The 19,374-nt window shown below is 41.2% G+C and overlaps 1 pseudogene; it reads left to right on the top strand.

The window, feature by feature from the left end:
* Positions 1-1,864: 1,864 nt before the first annotated feature.
* On the top strand, positions 1,865-4,948 carry LOC149276421 (proprotein convertase subtilisin/kexin type 4 pseudogene; annotated as a pseudogene).
* Positions 4,949-19,374: the final 14,426 nt, after the last annotated feature.

Raw genomic sequence — 19,374 nt, 5'->3', positions numbered from 1 at the left:
TGGCCATTGAATCGAAATATCCTCTAGACTGTAAGTTTACGGACCGGTCTCTATTTACTTAACGTAAATGATCGTTTTTAATCTGTCAGTTCTAGTTTTGTCAGACTCTGAATGTATGGACTATAGGAATATATTCTAAATATATATTATATTATAAATAAAAGATAATATTCTTGATGTTTTTCAGCACGGAAACACGATCAGCACGGTCAAAGTGACAGTGTCCAGCTTACCGTGGAATGAGGAGAACTCTGGTCTCGTATATATATAAAGCTTCCGCATGAAGAGGACGTGTTGGCGGGTCACCGCCTGTTACCAGCCGCACTAAACATGTCGGTGTTTTAGCAGCAATCAAACGAGGGACTGGATTATAAACAAAACCGAACAACAAATACAGTGTTTTGTTTTTAACGTATTTATTTCATGCTTCTAGTGCCGTTCTGTACACCCAGTGCCCTCCGCGCGGTCTGCCATCTGTACCTCATCTCAAGGAGCTGCCGTGTTTGTGAGGGCGAAATGTTCACCATAAGCATACATGGAAGTAGTTAACCCATTAAAACGGATAGTCGGCATAGAAAGTATAAATCAAGCTATTATGTGGCTTTTGTTTATATTATGACTAAAGATCTGAACAGTTTTCAATTATTACAGATTAAATGGAATATATGTATGTGCATAGATGTATAATAAATGTATGAAACGGATCAGGATTTTGTGTAGTTTTTCTCCTTAATAAAATTCCATGAACCCTGGTTGTGCCTCTCTCATCATGGAGGACATCCTTATTGATCCCACAGGTCCCCCCAGGGTTATATACGTGTGTATGCATTTGCTAACACTGTGGGTATCACACTGGGAAAAAAAGGGATCATTAAAACATATTTCACTTTGTACATGAAACATAGCAATGGGAATCAAAAAAAAAAAGAAACATAGGAATAGAGTTTGACTGCAGACTCGCATCTTCACTCAGGAGTCGGGATAACAATATGCCGATCCCATTCATATCTATATTCCCTTACTGTGTTAACCGCCACCACTCAGTCAGGACATACAGCTACATGCCATGGATTTGATGTTTTTATATCCGGAGCCATCTTGGTCAGTGGCGTAAGTACAGGGGCCGACCCTGCGACTGCTTGTCTTCTCGTGCCTTTTTTACACCATTTTGAACCCTTAATCACGTCGCTTCTTTAAATGTCACTTTATTACTCTGTTAGATTATCTTGATTAGAGTCCCCAAGGGTTTTGTTTATACTTGGCGTTCTCTTGGCAATATATATATATATATATATATATAATTATATATATATATACTCTACCATTCAAAAGTACGAGGTCACATAGATCTGTCTCTCTTTTTGTAAGAAAACGAATGTTGTCTATTAAAATGACATGAAATGCATCAGAAATACAGCACAGGCATCATTAATGTTATAAATGACTGAATGATTGTAGCTGTGTTCCAACGGCACGTTGTGTTTAATCCAAGTTTAAATTTAAAAGGCTAATCAATAATTAGAAAACCCCTTTTGCAATTGTTACAGCTAGACATTTATTTTCCAAGTGACCCCACATTTTAGAATGGTAGTCTGTGTGTGATATATATATATGTGTGTGTGTGTATATACCGTGTATATATATATATATATATATATATATAATCACACACTACTGTTTCAGAATTATATATTGACATCATAACTGTAAGCGTTGTCTAGCCGGCTTGTCGCTGAGAGTTCCGAGCCCCGCCCTGCTATTGTGATGTAACAGATGTGCCACGCCCTTCTACTGTGACATAGTGTAGGTTATAAAAGCACTGGCCGTTAGGCCAACAGATGCTTTTGTAAGCTGACAGTACAAGATGAGGAGCATAGCTCTGGTTTTCGTTGTTACTGTTCTGATCCATGTGATCTTTACTTTGGAGATTTACACAAATAGCTGGGCTGTGCACATACCTGATGGCTCTGTAGAGGCAGAACGTATTGCACAGAAATTCGGTTTCATCAACCTTGGCCAGGTGGTGCTTGGCAGTGATTTCTACCATTTATCTCATCGTGGCATTCAAAGGAAATCCTTCAGCCCTCACTGGGGTAGAAATATTCAACTGAAAAAAGAACCCAAGGTTAGCTGGTTTGAGCAGCAGACGCTGAGGAGAAGGGAGAAAAGACAGCCTAGTATGGTTCCCACAGACCCCCTCTTCAGCTTGCAGTGGTACCTGGGTAAAAATCTTGACTTAGGCATCCAGACTGCTTGGAACCGTGGATATACCGGACGAGGCGTGGTGGTGACCGTTCTGGATGATGGGCTTGAAAAGGACCACCCCGATCTCGCATTAAACTATGATCCGGAAGCGAGTTAAGATTTTAATGACGACGATCCTGACCCTCAGCCCCGATATAACTCATCTAATGAGACCAACCACGGGACCCGCTGTGCAGGCGAGGTGGCTGCGGTTGCCAATAATGATATCTGCGGCGCTGGAGTAGCATACAACGCTAGAATAGGAGGTGTGCGAATGCTGGATGGGATAGTCACAGACTTTGTTGAAGCTCAGTCGTTGAGTTTGAACCCACAGCATATTGACATTTATAGCGCCAGCTGGGGTCCCACTGATGATGGAAAGGTACTGGATGGACCAGGAGTGTTGTCTTCTGAGGCTTTTTACAAAGGAATACTAAATGGCCGCCGTGGCCTTGGATCTATCTTTGTTTGGGCATCTGGAAACGGTGGCAGGAATGACAACTGCAACAGTGACGGCTACTCCAACAGTATCTACACTGTTGCTGTTGGGGGTGTCACAAATCATGGAACAGTCCCTTGGTACAGTGAGGCGTGTGCATGCAAACTTACAAGCACTTACAGCAGCGGTGGTGGTGAGGAAGAGACTTTTATCACCACTGATATACGCCACACGTGTACAGATAAACACACCGGGACTTCAGCCGCCACTCCACTTGCTGCCGGGATCCTTGCTTTGGCATTGGAGGCAAACCCAGCTCTTACATGGAGGGATATACAACATATCGTGGTAAGAGCGTCCAGTCCTGCCCACCTAATGGCTGACGATTGGGTCATAAATGGAGTGGGAAGAAAAGTGAGCCACTTTTTCGGCTACGGACTCTTGCATGCTGGACGAGTAGTGGAGCTGGCCGAAACATGGGAGACAACGCAGCCTCAAAGAAAGTGCCTCATAACAATTGTGAGCACCCCTAAAAGAGTGCATTCAGATCTGATTTTGACTTACAATGTCACTGCCTGTTCTGGGTCCCCCAATCACATAACATCCCTTGAGCATGTCCAAGCCCAAATGACCCTCAGCTACAGTCGCAGAGGTGACCTGGAAATCTATCTTACCAGTCCTATGGGCACCCGTTCTGTGCTGATGGGCAAGAGACCACATGATACCAGCACTGATGGGTACAGAGATTGGTCCTTCATGACCACACAATCTTGGGATGAAAATCCATTGGGCCTTTGGACCTTAGAATTTAGGAACAGAGGAAGCTACACCAACCACGGATTTCTACATCACGTCACGTTGATTTTGTACGGGACAGATGAACACATGATGTCCAGGAAAATCAAGAAGTCTGTCATGAGAAAGTGTCTGAGGCGGGATAGAAATGGGTCGTGCATAGAATGTTTGGCACCATATTATACCTTTGGAAAGCTCTGTCTATCTTACTGCCCTGCCAAATACTTTAAGTCTACGCAGAGAGCGGAGGTGTCAGAGCCCAGCAGCTTTCACCTTGTTCGTTCTTGTGCCGCTTGCCACCCATCCTGCTTTACGTGTAAAGGGTCGTCTGCCAATAATTGCACTTCCTGTTCCCCTTTATACGAATATAATGGAAAAGACAACTCATGCGTAAGATCTGACTCCCCAAGTGTAGACTTACAGAACGCCTCATTCATCCGGATCCCTCAAACAACATTAGTGGCAGTGATAATGAGTGCGGCCATTGTAATGGTTATGGGAGCGCTGGTGGTTTTCATTCACTGGTATCTACGAAAAAGATCACGAGTAGACCCCAGTCCCGTCTGATGGGCAACCACCGTGCTCTAAATCAGATCTGGAATCTGCGCAGGGAGGAGATTTCCTCTGCTTTTGAACACTGATGAGGACAAATTCAACAAGGGAGAGTAGAGACCCAACCTGACGCGGATAGCACTGTTACACCAATAAAATTCCTTTTACTATTTGGCAAAAATACCTTTTCCTTGCTATATTTTACAAATTTAGATTTTAAGTACCTGGAAATTTTATGTTGAATAATAAAACAATTAAACCGTGCTCGCATGCTTGAAGGAAAAGCTTAGACCGATCTCAGATTTCATATCTTGTGTGGATTCCAAAACAAGAATCAAGCATTCTATAGCAATGCACATTGATTAAAGATTGGAAATACATCATTTTTATGTGACTTAATGTCACAACTGACATGCTTTTTTTTTGCATTTAAGTGACTTAAAAGTTATGTAATAGCCCAGAGGCTATTCCACTTTACATCACACGTAATCATACAGAAAAATATTTTGTTATATCTTACAGAAAATATATTTTGAGCATGAATGTCTATGTGTAAGGGTGAGTGAGCATGGATAAAGTATTATATATTGGAAACAATATTTATTTTATTCAACAATCGTTTTGCTTCAGATAATAAACATATAGACAGTGTTATGAGAATCCACACGAATTCCGTACACAAAACAGATAAATAAAAAAGCAACGGATCACGCAACAGTAGCGTAATCGCTGCCAGGAATAAAGATGGCGGGTGCGCATTGCTATTGGGAGGACGTGTCATCAGTTCTGACCAATAATGAGCGAGCATTAAGCCGCTAGAATGCGTGGACCAATCCCAGCGCTCTTTTCTCGCCAGCTGAGCAGGAAGCAGGAAGCGACGTTGTGTCAGAATGCTGTGAGGGACTCCGGTACGAGTGACAGGACATGAACCCGCTCCTGCTCCCTGTGTGTTTGGGGTTCGTGGTCGCCCTGCCGCCGGTACAGAATGCCAAGGAGAGCCGGTTTAGTGAGCAGGTGACCGCATGCCTTTATGTTTAAATGGGCCGGTGTTGGGGCTCTTGGAAGTCTGCAGTACCGCCAAATACCTTTATTCTGCATCCGCGCTACCGGCGGTCACAGGTTTCACCTGCACATTCACACTCATTTGTAATGTTCGTGTTTGCGTGAATTAGTAATTATATGGCGTCATTAGAGCTCATTTATGTCATAAGAAAACTGAAACATGGTACATGCTAACAGGGAGGATAAAAAGGAAGGCCGTAGGCCGTAGACTATAATAAAAGGGGCATAAAAAGTGATTTTTTTTTGAATTTTTATAAACCCTACATCTTAAAGTTTTAAGACTATTACATTCCTCTTAGGATGCCCCCTCCTTATAGGAATGTTTTGCTATAATTCTTGTGTCCCGGAGTAACACGAGCACTTTGTATGGTCAGGAGATTGTTGTATACCCGTGTAGTTTATGGTGTTGCCGTGTTGTTACTGTTATGTCGGCCGTGTGGAGATGTATGCGGGTCCGCACCTGTGTGCGCCGCTGGAGATAGCGGTTTGTGTGATCATTAGAGGAGGTTCTGGGTCCCTGACCGTTATTCACAGTTAGTGTGCCATAAGGGGTCCGCGATGTGTCTGTTCCAGATATTCTATTATAGTGCTTGTTTTTTTTCCCTTCTTTTAAGGATCGACATTATTATGTATCTCCAGTGCTTAGTGTACTTTTGTTTTGTTTTATTATGTTCTGTGGTCAGTATGGCTAGCAGGTAATCTCTTTAGTGCCGACAGATTATACTTCCAGAAGGTCTGCCCTTTCCCATCTTTCTCTGGGTTTAGATGAAGGGCCGGTATTCTTTTTTGGTGATTTTTAATGGAATAACTCTTGAGGCTCTTTATCTCACCCATCTTTCTTGCGTTCCAACGGCACGTTGTGTTTGCTAATCCAAGTTTAAAAGGCTAATCAATCGTTAAAAAAACCTTTTGCAATTGATACATGAAAGTGACCCCACATTTTGGAAGGGTAGTCTGTGTGGGTTTATATATATAATATATATATATATATATATATATATAGTCGCAGGTTCTAATACCGTATTTGCTCGATTATAAGACGAGGTTTTTTTCAGAGCAAATTCTCTGAAAAATACCCCTCGTCTTCTAATCGGGGTCGTCTTCTAATCAGACCTCAAATAGAGGTCTGATTATGAGACTAAGATCCAGATCCCCCGCACCGCTGCAGGGGACCTGGATCCTCCTGTCTCCCCCCCCTTACACACACTTACCGGTGCTTCCTGCTGTGTTGCCGGGGCAGCGATCCGCGTACACAACGTCCGCTGCAGCCAGAAGGAGGTGTGGCTAGCAGCGGGGGTTGTCTGCGTCCGTCGCGTATACCTTCCCCGGCTGTCAGAGATCAGAGTTCCCTGCACCGGTGCGGGGAACTCTGATCTCTGACAGCCGGGGAAGCTATATGAGACGGATGCAGACAAACCCCGCTGCCAACAAACCCCGCTGCAGCGGAAGGAGATGTTAACCCGCTGCCCCGGCAAAACAGCAGGAAATTGGAAGCACCGGTAAGTAAGTAAGTGTGTGTGTGTGTGTGTGTGTGTGTGTATTAGTGTGTGTGTGTTAGTGTGTTAAATGGGGGCATAGGGCATTTCTGGAATGCCTTATACCCCTATATGCCACTCTGGCACTTAGGGGGGTTAAAAAGCATATTATGGGGCAGAGTGGCATATAGGGAGGTATAAGGCATTTCACCTCCCTATATGCCACTCTGTCCCATAATATGCCTTTTAACCCCCTAAATGCCAGAGTGGCATATAGGGGTATAAGGCATTTCTGGAGGCAGAGTGCTCTATACAATGCCTTTTAACTCCCTTAATGCCACTCTGCCTCCTGGAATGCCTTATACCTCCCTATATGCCACTCTGCCCCATAATATGCATTTTAACCCCCTAAATGCCAGAGTGGCATTTAGGGGTATAAGGCATTTCTGGAGGCAGAGTGGCACATAGGGGGTCAAAAGGCATACCATAGGGCACAGTGGCATATAGAGGGTTAAAAGGCATATCATGGGCCACAGTGCCATATTGGAGTGGCAAGCCTGGGGGCAGATGTGCGTAACTGGGGGACAGGTTGGAAAATACAAGGAAATAAAAACAAAAAAAATATTTTTCTCAATCATAGCTTTTATTAAAAAAAATAGTTTACATGAATTAACATTTTCTGGTAAAACTTTTTTCCTTTAGGGTCGTCTTATATTCAGGCTTTTTCTTTTTTTCCTAAATTAACATTCAGATTTGGGGGGGTCGTCTTATAATCAGGGTCGTCTTATAATCGAGCAAATACGGTAGTTAGATTAGATGGAATTATTATTACCCTTTATCTGTTCAGAGAAAGAAATTAAGATTCGCTGTACAATTAAATTGGAGCAGTTAACACATTAGTAGTTGAGAACCCTGCATGTGAGCCATTATCACCCTTTATAGCATTTTAAACAATTGCTGTGTTTTAGGGAGTGACAGATGAATGATTAAATGTTAAATGGTTAAATGTCCAATGTAATAAGATGTTTTGTGTTTTTTTCTGGAGTCAAACTAAGTGAAATTCTATCTTTTTTTTTTTCCCCTACGGAATGACAGCACTGGGTCAGTGTTCATAGGAATAAAACGTAGATTTTGGTACACACATACTTAGTACAGTCACAGGTTCTAAGAGTCAGATTAAGTGAAAATATAGCTGTGTGCTAGAGAATGACAGATGAATCCCTGTAGGGTATAATAAGAGAAAATAAGTTGTTTCACTGCCGAAACGCCGTGGCATATCATATAGGTCGTCGGCACACATTTTCCCATTAATCTCTTCCGTGTCCCCATCTTCTTTCTTGGTCATCTTCTTCCTGATTTCTGCTCGGCTATGCTGGCTGGCGAAAAAGGTATGAGGACATTGAGAGTGTGATAGTGAATGGAGCACTAATAATAATAATAATAAAAAAAACAAAAAAAAAAAAACCCTGAATCTCATCCAAACCGAAAGGTGCAGGAAACGAAATTTGTTGTCTGAAAACAAGTGGCGCAAAAAGGAAAAATTGAAATTGTGTCCAAATCATTTTTGGTCCATGTACTCAAGTCTAGTTAAACATTCAGTGATTAATATGCCCCCTTTAACTGCCTTGTATTGTATTCTAAAAATACAGCATGCTTTTTTTGGATGAGGCTGGCAGAGATAGTTTGAGTTTGGTAGAATTATGAATATTATGTGTTTTATTAATTTCATTATAAAATTAAAAATTAAAACCCCTATATTATAACAGAAAAGTGTTAATTGGTTCTCTGCCTTAATAATATTATTATTATCTTTTATTTATATGGTGCCAACAGTTTACGCAGTGCTTAATACAATACATAAATTCAAGGGGTCTGACGAGACAAACCGATACATTTGGTGGAGAGGACCCTGCAAGCTTACAATCTTGAGGGAATGGGGTGACAAACATAAGGCACAGAGGAAGGGTGAGAGGTGGTGTGGGGGTATCAGTGATGGGGTGAGAGGTAGTATGGTGGTCGTGTCAATGACAAGGAAGTTCTAGCAGCTAAGATGGTGCGGCTTCTCTGAAGAAGTGGGTTTTTAGATGTTTCTTGAATGTCGGGAGGGGGGGTGAAAGCTGAAGGTTCGGGGGGAGAAGATTCCAGAGATATGGGGGCAGCTCGAGTGAAATCTTGTAGATGGGGAAAAGGAAGAGGTGATGAGTGAGGAGGAGAGCCTTAGCCCATAGGAAGAACGTAGGGATCGAGTAGGAGAGTACCAGACGATAGAGAAAGATTAAATAGGAATGATAAAGGAATGTTAAAGTCACCCAGAATAAATTCAGTTGATTGTGGGGAATATGAAGATGGGTATTGGAGGCTTTGAGGGCTGTAATAGAGAGAGTTACATACTGGACAGGGGCTCAGGGGGTAAGTGAAAAAAGCTTTCTCTCTCTCTCTACCGTTCTGTTTTTGTCTTTCAGTTTTTCTTTGACATTAATTGATGCTCTGGATACGTTACTAGTGAGTGTACATTTCATCTTGGGTGTTTGGGAGTCACAATGTATTTTCTGTATGGAGGTGGCATTATGCATTGAAAAGATATTTAAATTAAAAGTGTATCCTACCTAACTTTAATCTCAACCTAATATGTAAAGGATGCATGAAGTTACTCCTGTGACCTAGTGAATGTTTTCATCGCAACTTTAGAAGTAGCTTCTTTTTACTTTTTATCTTTCTGCATTTCAGTGGATATATATATATATATATATATATATATATATATATTTTGGCAGAGTAAATGGGTGGCAATTAAATGACCCCAAAAATGGTTGCAGGTGGTGGTGGTGGCAGCGTTGGAATTTTGGGGACACTTATGGTGCAATAAAAGAATATTATTAAACTGCGATAATATGGGATTGTTTGGGTTGTTAACACATTGAAGGCTAAATCTGTGCCCGTGGTGAATGTATTAAGAGATTTACTGTACATTTGTTCAATCATATTTGGTTAGAAGCTAAGCATATCCCGGGGGAAGAAGAACGTTTTAGCTAACGCCTTGTCATGCTTTGATTTTCAGCTCTTCGGGAAGCTGGTACCTCAAGCGTAGAAGAAGGGGTTGAACTTTCCAAAGAGTATTTGAGAATTGACTTCACCCAGATAAGTGTTTTAATTGCTAGATCTTTATCTATTATTGGGATATCTATAAAAAGGCATGGAAATTGTGATCGTGTTTTACGAATATTGTGGATGCTAGCATTGAGAAGACATTGGAGTTTGTTTTGGACATAATGAAGAAGGGTTTTATTAATAGGTGTTTATTATGTTTTTTTTTCTTTAAATTGTTAGGTAAGCAATGTTTTTAAAGACTTCTTTTTAAGACTGATTTTAAAGGGTTCTGGTTGTATTAAACACAGGACTCTAGGAGACCTCTATATGAGTTACTGCATGAGTTGATGTTTAGGTAAAATTTGTTAAAACTTCTTTTGTTATTGCCAATTTTTGAGCTTTTCCAACAAGCAGGGCGGCTCAGGTTTACAAGTGGAAGATGTGGTTTGTGGTGATAATTTTAGGCTGTTTTTGACATCACCTAAAAAAAACAAAAACAAATGGCTCTGCGTCGTAAGGTTGCAGGGAATTGGTTGGCACATGGTTCTGGTCAACCTTTAACAAATTTTCAATTTAGACGTAAAATGTTTATCGACTCTCGTTTTGGAGAAAGAAAATTATTCCACGTAAATCGGTCATTAGGAGAGTCTGGAGAGGGGAAACAGACCATTTTAAGATGTATGTTAGACCTAATCTTTTGTAGAATGCTGAGGTTTTTTTTTTTATTTAGATCACCATCTGAAAGTGGTTTGGATTGTAGGACATTTCTTTATTTTCTGAGAGCGGAAATAAGGAGATGTGGTTGAAACCCTGGGTTTGAAAATGACGAAGTTAATATTTTTTGGTTAGGAATTCGGGGCATAAAAATTTGTCAAATGGAGTGTATTGTGTTTGAACATGTGAATATTTTTCCATGGCCAAATGTGATTATTATCCATTGTGGTGGCAATGATTTGGGGAAGGTTAAATCTGTTGAGCTGTTGCTGTTTTTAATTCCTAATATTAGAAGTTATTTTAGTGAGGCTGTAATTATATCGTCTGAAATGGTACACGGGCTTATTTGGCTCAAAAGGCCAGAGTTTAGAACGCTAGGGTTAGGTGTAAGCTAAATAGGTCCATGCATAAAGTTATGGGGCTGGAAGGAGGGGGGATTTAGTTTTAAGCATGTGGACCTAGAAGGGGACTGTGGAGATCTTTCTGGTGGAGCAGGCCGTGGTTTTTATGGGATGGACCACAAATGGTTGTTGTTTATCCATTTGTGGCTGTTTTTTTAGTTGGCTTTCTGGCTTTAGGGCTGATGGCCTGGGATTAGTTAGTTTGCTTTCACTCTGGGATTGGGACAAGAGTTTTAATGTGGTTACAATTTGTGTTCATAAATTGATTTGTAGTATTATGTAAAGCTAAATAAAAAACCACTGCCTACTTTATCCAAATTGAATTTGTTTGTGTTTGTTTATTATTCAAATTATGTATTTGTGTTTGATTATTAACTGTTTTGATCCATGCGATCTTCTCTTTGGAGATTTACACAAATAGCTGGGCTGTGCACATACCCGATGGCTCTGTAGAGGCAGAACGTATTGCACAGAAATTCGTTTCATCAACCTTGGGCAGGTGGTGCTTGGCAGGGATTTCTACCATCTATCTCATCGTGGCATTCAAAGGAAATCCTTCAGCCCTCACTGGGGTAGAAATATTCAACTGAAAAAAGAACCCAAGGTTAGCTGGTTTGAGCAGCAGACGCTGAAGAGAAGGGAGAAAAGACAGCCTGATATGTTTCCCACAGGCCCTGTCTTCAGCTTGCAGCGGTACCTGCATAAGGATATAAATCTTGACTTAGGCATCCAGACTGCTTGGAACCGTGGATATACCGGACGAGGCGTGGTGGTGACCGTTCTGGATGATGGGCTTGAAAAGGACCACCCCGATCTCGCATTAAACTATGATCCGGAGGCGAGTTACGATTTTAATGACGACGATCCTGACCCTCAGCCCCGATATAACCCATCTAATGAGAACTACCACGGGACCCGCTGTGCAGGCGAGGTGGCTGCGGTTGCCAATAATGGCATCTGCGGCGCTGGAGTAGCATACAACGCTAGAATAGGAGCTGTGCGAATGCTGGATGGGATAGTCACAGACATCGTTGAAGCTCAGTCGTTGAGTTTGAACCCACAGCATATTGACATTTATAGCGCCAGCTGGGGTCCCACTGATGATGGAAAGTTACTGGATGGACCAGGAGTGTTGTCTTTTGAGGCTTTTTACAAAGGAATACTAAATGGCCGCCGTGGCCTTGGATCTGTCTTTGTTTGGGCATCTGGAAACGGTGGCAGGAATGACAACTACAACAGTGACGGCTTCTCCAACAGTATCTACACTATTGCTGTTGGGGGTGTCACAAAACGTGGAACGGTCCCTTGGTACAGTGAGGTGTGTGCATGCAAACTTACAAGCACTTACAGCAGTGATGGTGGTGAGGAAGGGACTTTTATCACCACTGATATACGCCACACGTGTACAGATAAACACACCGGGACTTCAGCCGCCGCTCCACTTGCTGCCGGGATCCTTGCTTTGGCATTGGAGGCAAACCCAGCTCTTACATGGAGGGATATACAACATTTCGTGGTAAGAGCGTCCAGTCCTGCTCACCTAATGGCTGACGATTGGGTCATAAATGGAGTGGGAAGAAAAGTGAGCCACTATTTCGGCTACGGACTCTTGCATGCTGGACGAGTAGTGGAGCTGGCCGAAACATGGGAGACAACGCAGCCTCAAAGAAAGTGCCTCATAACAATTGTGTGGCCATTGTAATGGTTATGGGAACGCTGGTGGTTTTCATTCACTGGTATCTACGAAAAAGATCACGAGTAGACCCCAGTCCCGTCTGATGGGCAACCACCGTGCTCTAAATCAGATCTGGAATCTGCGCAGGGAGGAGATTTCCTCTGCTTTTGAACACTGATGAGGACAAATTCAACAAGGGAGAGTAGAGACCCAACCTGACGCGGATAGCACTGTTACACCAATAAAATTCCTTTTACTATTTGGCAAAAAAAGCTTTTCCTCGTCTTATTTTGCAAATTTGGATTTTGACTACCTGGAAATTTTATGTTAAATAATAAAACAATTAAACCGTGCCCGTTTGACAGCATGCTTGAAAGAAAGGAAAAGCATAGACTGATCTCATATGTCATATCTTTCAAAACCAAAAATCAAGCTAACCTGACGTTTGGAAACGCTGGCTGTCATCAACTAAGAATTTGTGCCGTTTCTATAATAATTACATTTTGGCTTTTTGTTTGGGGCTGCTGTCTCGCTTTCTGAATTTTACCCATTACAGAAAAAACTCTTTAATCAGTTTGTCTCATATTTGATCAGAGAATATATAGTTTTTGTGTGATTTAATGTCACCGCTGACAAATGTATTTTTGCATTTAAGTGACTTAATAGTAATGTATTTAATGAGAAGATGTTTTTGCATTTACAGGCGAGAAACTATATAGATGTCATGACCGTACCGGGTAGCTCATCCTTTTCTCTTTTTTTTCTTTTGGTATTTTTTGGGTGGCAATTAAGTGACCCCAAAAATGGTTGCAGGTGGTGGTGGCAGCTTTGGAATTTTGGGGACACTTATGGTGCAATAAAATATTATTATTAAACTGCGATAATATGGGATTGGTTTGGGTTGTTAACACATTGAAGGCTAAATCTGTGCCCGTGGTTAATGTATTAAGAGATTTACTTTACATTTGTTCAATCATATTTGGTTAAAAGCTAAGCATATCCCGGGGAAGAAGAACGTTCTAGCTAATGCCTTGTCATGCTTTGATTTTCAGCTCTTCGGGAAGCTGGTACCTCAAGCGTAGATGAAAGGGTTGAACTTTCCAAAGAGTATTTGAGAATTGACTTCACCCAGATAAGTGTTTTAATTGCTAGATCTTTATCTATTATTGGGATATCTATAAAAAGGCATGGGCGGCTCGGGCTTACAAGTGGAAGATGTGGTTTGCGGTGATAATTTACGACTGTTTTTGAATTAATTTAAAACAGACAGGAAAGCAAAAGGATGCTGGATAGAGTTGCAAAGAGTTGATGGGAATTGCAAGTGTCCAGTGAAGATGTCAGAGGCTTTTATGGCTCTGCGTCCTAAGGTTGCAGGGAATTGGTTGGTACGTGGTCAACCTGGACAACCTTTAACGAATTTTCAATTTGGAGATGGAAAACGGATCATTTTAAGATTTATGTCAGACCTAATCTTTTGTAGAATGCTAATGTTTGGGTTTTTTTAGGTCACCATCCGAAAATGGTTTGGGTTGTGGGACATTCCTTTATTTTCTGGGCTCAGAGGAGAGCGGAAATAAGGAGATGTGGAGGAAACCCCGGGTTGGAAAATGACAAAGTTGATATTTTTTGGTTAGGACTTCGGGGCTTGGAAATTTGTCAAATGGAGAGTATTCTGTTTGAACATGTGAATATTTTTCCATGGCCAAATGTGATCGTTATCCATTGTGGTGACAACTTGGGGTTAAATCTGTTGAGCTGTTGCTGCTCTTATTTCTTAGTCTATTTTAGTGAGGCTGTAATTATATCGTCTGAAATGGTTCACAGGCTTATTTCGCTCAAAAGGCCAGAATTTAGAACGCTAGATAGGGTTAGGTGTAAGCTAAATAGGTCCATGCAGAAAGTTATGGCGCTGGAAGGGGGGGGGTTAAGTTTAAAGCATGTGGACCTAGAAGGTGACTGTGAAGGTCTTTACAAAAGTAATGGAATACATTTGTCAGACATCGGTTATGATATTTTCAATTTGAATCTGCTAAGTATGGTGGAGCAGGCCATGGTTTGTATGGGATGGACCACAAATGGTTGTTGTTTAGTTGGCTTTAGGGCGGATGGCCTGGGACTACTTTAAAGTTTGGTTTGGTACAAGAGTGTTTATGTGGTTACAATTTGTTTATGTTCATAAGTAATAAGTTGATTTGTAATATTTTATAACGCTAAATAAAAGACCACGCCGTGTTTTATACAAATTGAATTTATTATTCAAATGATGTATTTGTTTTATGAGCATTAACTGTTTTGCAGGTGCTCCTTGGCAGTGATTTCTACCATCTATCTCATCGTGGCATTCAAAGGAAATCCTTCAGCCCTCACTGGGGTAGAAACATTCAACTGAAAAAAGAACCCAAGGTTAGCTGGTTTGAGCAGCAGAAGCTGAAGAGAAGGGAGAAAAGACAGCCTGATGTGGTTCCCACAGACCCCCTCTTCAGCTTGCAGCGGTACCTGCATAAGGATATAAATCTTGACTTAGGCATCCAGACTGCTTGGAATCGTGGATATACCGGACGAGGCGTGGTGGTGACCGTTCTGGATGATGGGCTTGAAAAGGACCACCCCGATCTCGCATTAAACTATGATCCGGAGGCGAGTTACGATTTTAATGACGACGATCCTGACCCTCAGCCCCGATATAACCCATCTAATGAGAACCACCACGGCTATGGGCTCTTGCATGCATGGAATTGTGGATGCGCCGGCTGAAACATGGGAGACAACGCAGCCAATAATGATATCTGCGGCGCTGGAGTAGCATACAACGCTAGAATAGGAGGTGTGCGAATGCTGGATGGGATAGTCACAGACATTGTTGAAGCTCAGTCATTGAGTTTGAACCCACAGCATATTGACATTTATAGCACCAGCTGGGGTCCCTCTGATGATGGAAAGGTACTGGATGGACCAGGAGTGTTGTCTTCTGAGGCTTTTTACAAAGGAATACTAAATGGCCGCGGTGGCTTTGGATCTGTCAAAGCATCTGGAAACGGTGGCAGGAATAATGACTACTGCAACAGTGACGGCTACTCCAACAGTATTTACACTGTTGCAGTTGGGGGTGCCACAAAACGTGGAACGGTCCCTTGGTACAGTGAGGCGTGTGCATGCAAACTTACAAGCACTTACAGCAGCAGTGGTGGTGAGGAAGGGACTTTTATCACCACTGATATACGCCACATGTGTACAGATTAACACACTGGGACTTCAGCCGCCGCTCCACTTGCTGCCGGGATCCTTGCTTTGGCATTGGAGGCAAACCCAGATCTTACATGGAGGGATATACAACATATCGTGGTAAGAGCGTCCAGTCCTGCTCACCTAATGGCTGACGATTGGGTCATAAATGGAGTGGGAAGAAAAGTGAGCCACTATTTTGGCTACGGACTCTTGCATGCTGGACGAGTAGTGGAGCTGGCCGAAACATGGGAGACAACGCAGCCTCAAAGAAAGTGCCTCATAACAATTGTGAGCACCCCCAAAAAAGTGTATTCAGATCTGATTTTGACTTACAATGTCACTGCCTGTTCTGGGAAAAAAGCAACTCATGCTTAAGAGCTGCCTTTCCAAGTGTAGACTTTCTGAACACCTCATCCATTCTGGTCCCTCGATCTATGTCAATGGTGGTGATAATGAGTGTGGCTATTGTAGCGGCTATGGGCATGCTGGTTTTAGTTCAGTCATTTCTACTAAAAAGATTCAGTTGACCTGTTTTTGACATGTAAATAAAGTTTCATTAAATGTTTAGCAAAATAACTTTTCTTTTCTGTTTTATTTTACAAAAGTCTCATGGTCTTAAAAGAAATTCAAATACAAATTTGGTATGATAGTTAAGATATTAGGCTTATCTTCTTTTCTCTTTTCTTTCTTCTGTTTTGAAATACCTTGCATGTTGTAACTGTAGAAATTAGGACATAAGGAACTATTCTCAAACATTAAAGAGTCCCAATATTTGCCTAAAGCGCTAAATTAAACCCGAATCAACTGAGGGTCTGTAGTAGCTGTGAAACTATAAGTTCACTATCTGAGATTTGATGAAAGCTGACTCAGTGTTGCACGGAATAACTAGGCCCACAGTGGTTACATTAAAGGTTGATTCACGATATTGTTATATCCGTGTCTGCTCAAATAAATCTGTCTTAAAATGTAATCTAAAAAGTTGCAGCAGAGAAAGGCTTCTCCAAAAGGAAATAAAGATCAAAAGCAAGGATTCTCCAGTCTCTGAAGAAGGGGAAGATGGATCATTAATGGAAATTTCATTAATTCACACATCCATTATTTAGGTTGAAAGCAATAGTCCCTCCAGAGCTGTTAAAAAAGCTGTTTAAATGGTATATTGGTTGAAATGAAAGAATTAATAACTAACTCAAAATAAATTAAGGCAGATATTAATTTATTAGTAAACAGAATACAATTGTTGAAAAACAAATCTGGATGACGATTAACAATTTTTATCTGTTAACTGACAAAAATCAAGCCTTAGAAGTAAAATTAAGCTAATTGGAGACAAAATCTGTGTTTTAGAAATATAGAAGAATTAACGCCGCCGCCACCACCGCATGCCACGGTGCAGTCAAAGTCCTATGAGATTGTGGAAATTACAAATAGCCTTTACCCACTTAATATGTCAAAACATTTTTAAAACGCGTTAGTGTCTTCTATTAATTTGAATTAAATACGTTAAGTGATATGAATCTTTGTATCTTTTAACCAGAAAGTGTAACATAACCAGATCTATATCTACTATTAATTTGAGATACGTTTTTAAGATTATGTTCCTCCAAAACACAACAACAATGTATTGAGGAAACAAAAGATTTACCCAGTTAATATATTATGGTGGTCAAAATAGTTTTTGTTTCAGGAATGACATTCGGGGTGCGTTCCCAAAGAGGGAGGTTCGTGACACCTTCTGGACTCGACTTTCATTATATACATTTTAAAGAAAAAAAGGTTCTCCCCGCCCCAGAGGTAGGACGGTCAAAGTAGTAGCAATAGAAGAGCATTGAGCTGGCAGAGAATGGCAGGTAATAGGCACACGGACCCCCATGGAGAAGGACTGAATTTCCCCAGTATTATAGAATTATTATTTTATTTTTTTTAAAAAGGATCCCCCAAAATAAGGCATGTCAAAGAGGTGCAGCAGCATTAGTAGTAGGGCACTGGGGCTAGACAAGCAGATACTGGCAAATGATAGGCACACGCAGCCCCATGGAGAAGGACTGAATTTCGCCAATATTATAGAAATTTATAAAAATGGTTCCCCCCAAAATAAGGACTGTCAAAGAGGTGCAGCAGCAGCATTAGTAGGGCACTGGACCTGGGCAGACAGGCACTGGCAGATGATACACACATGCAGCCCTGTGGAGGACTGAATTTCCCCCAATATTATAAGAAAAAGATGTTAAAAAGGTTCCCCCAGAATAAGGAGGGTCAAAGAGGTGCTGTAGTAGTGGGGTAGTAGTAGTGGGGCACTAGGTCTGGGCAGGACTCTACTCAGGAGCAGGGGACAAAATGTCTGCTGCAGTCCCTGTAAAACACTACAATAGCCACTACAGCTTCTCCAATCCACCTCATAACGGTACATGTCCTGCGCTAAAATAAACTATTAACTTGCATTATTGTATATGAGCTAACTGCCGATGTGTCACGCTACAGCTCTTATCAGTTTGTAACTGTGGCAACTGACAGTTTAAAGTGGTGTCGGCACTAATGCTTGCCCCTCCCCTGGTAAATGCTGATTGGCCAGAGTGAAAACGGTGAGGGACAAACTCCCACAGGTTGTTGAACCCATCAATCACAGCCATACCTATCAGCCATTGATATGTAATCTTCTACACACAATCCCTCTTACTTTACCTCATTAATCTATATCATTTTTAAACATAAAATCACACCAGAATAAAAAGTGAGTAGTGCGCAATAGAATTATATAAATAATATAAGATACAAATATACAAGCAAAAAATGTAATAAATAAATAAATGTGAATGTGCTGCTGGTACACCTCAGAACAAATCCCCACTTTGTTAAAGAAAAACTACAATAAACATATATAGGTGACCGCGCCCCTCACACCAAGTGAGTATAAATAATGCAAATGATACCAATTCAATGTAGCTTCAAGGAAATCTGAGCAGTATGTAAAATTCAATCATAAAACAAAGAGAAAAGAAAAAAACATCATAGTGTAATTCATCAAAATAGTTGTGTGTATATATCTAACAGGCAAAATGGACCCTTACGTTTGGTGGGGCTTATTCAAGCCCATAAACCGCGTAGGGGGGTGAGCGGGAGGGATTGTTCGTCTCCCGAATAAATTTCAATCTCCACCGTAGAATTATTCAAAACTTCGTGATCTCGGAAGAAGAGCGAGAAATCAAGGTAACTACTCCCAAATTCTTCAAAGCACAGATCCGGAGGCGAGGGTGAGATAAAGATGAATACTTTAATATATAAAATAAATAAATAATCGGACTAGCGGCAGTTTTCAAAATCACGGCGTCCCGCGTTCATCCACTGCTGCACAGCCGAATGTATATCCGCAAATAAAAGTCACGTCCTCCTTCTCCTCTGTCACAACGTGCAACGTACGACGCGTTTCGTGCTATACTTCCTCAGGTACGTTGGTGGATCCCTTTCTGTGCTCCTTTATAGCCGTCTTAGATCAATGGTTAATTGTCCACATAGATTTGTCAATTGTCCATAATTGGGTTCTTTATTATAATTAAAGTATATGCATTTAATAAATTAATTAAACAGGATCACAATATAGAATCATATTAAAATAGTCCTTAGATATATTCAAAACAATCCTTAATTATATTTGAAACAGTTCTTAATTGTATTTTAAAATGTAGGTCTTTATCATTAATACTATAAGGG

This window comes from Sceloporus occidentalis, unplaced genomic scaffold (genome assembly GCF_023333645.1).
Source record: "Sceloporus occidentalis isolate IW3139 unplaced genomic scaffold, rSceOcc1.0.p SCAF_240, whole genome shotgun sequence".
NCBI lineage: Eukaryota > Metazoa > Chordata > Lepidosauria > Squamata > Phrynosomatidae > Sceloporus > Sceloporus occidentalis.
Note: the sequence above shows the minus strand (reverse complement) of the source record. Positions and strands in the feature narration are given on the sequence as shown.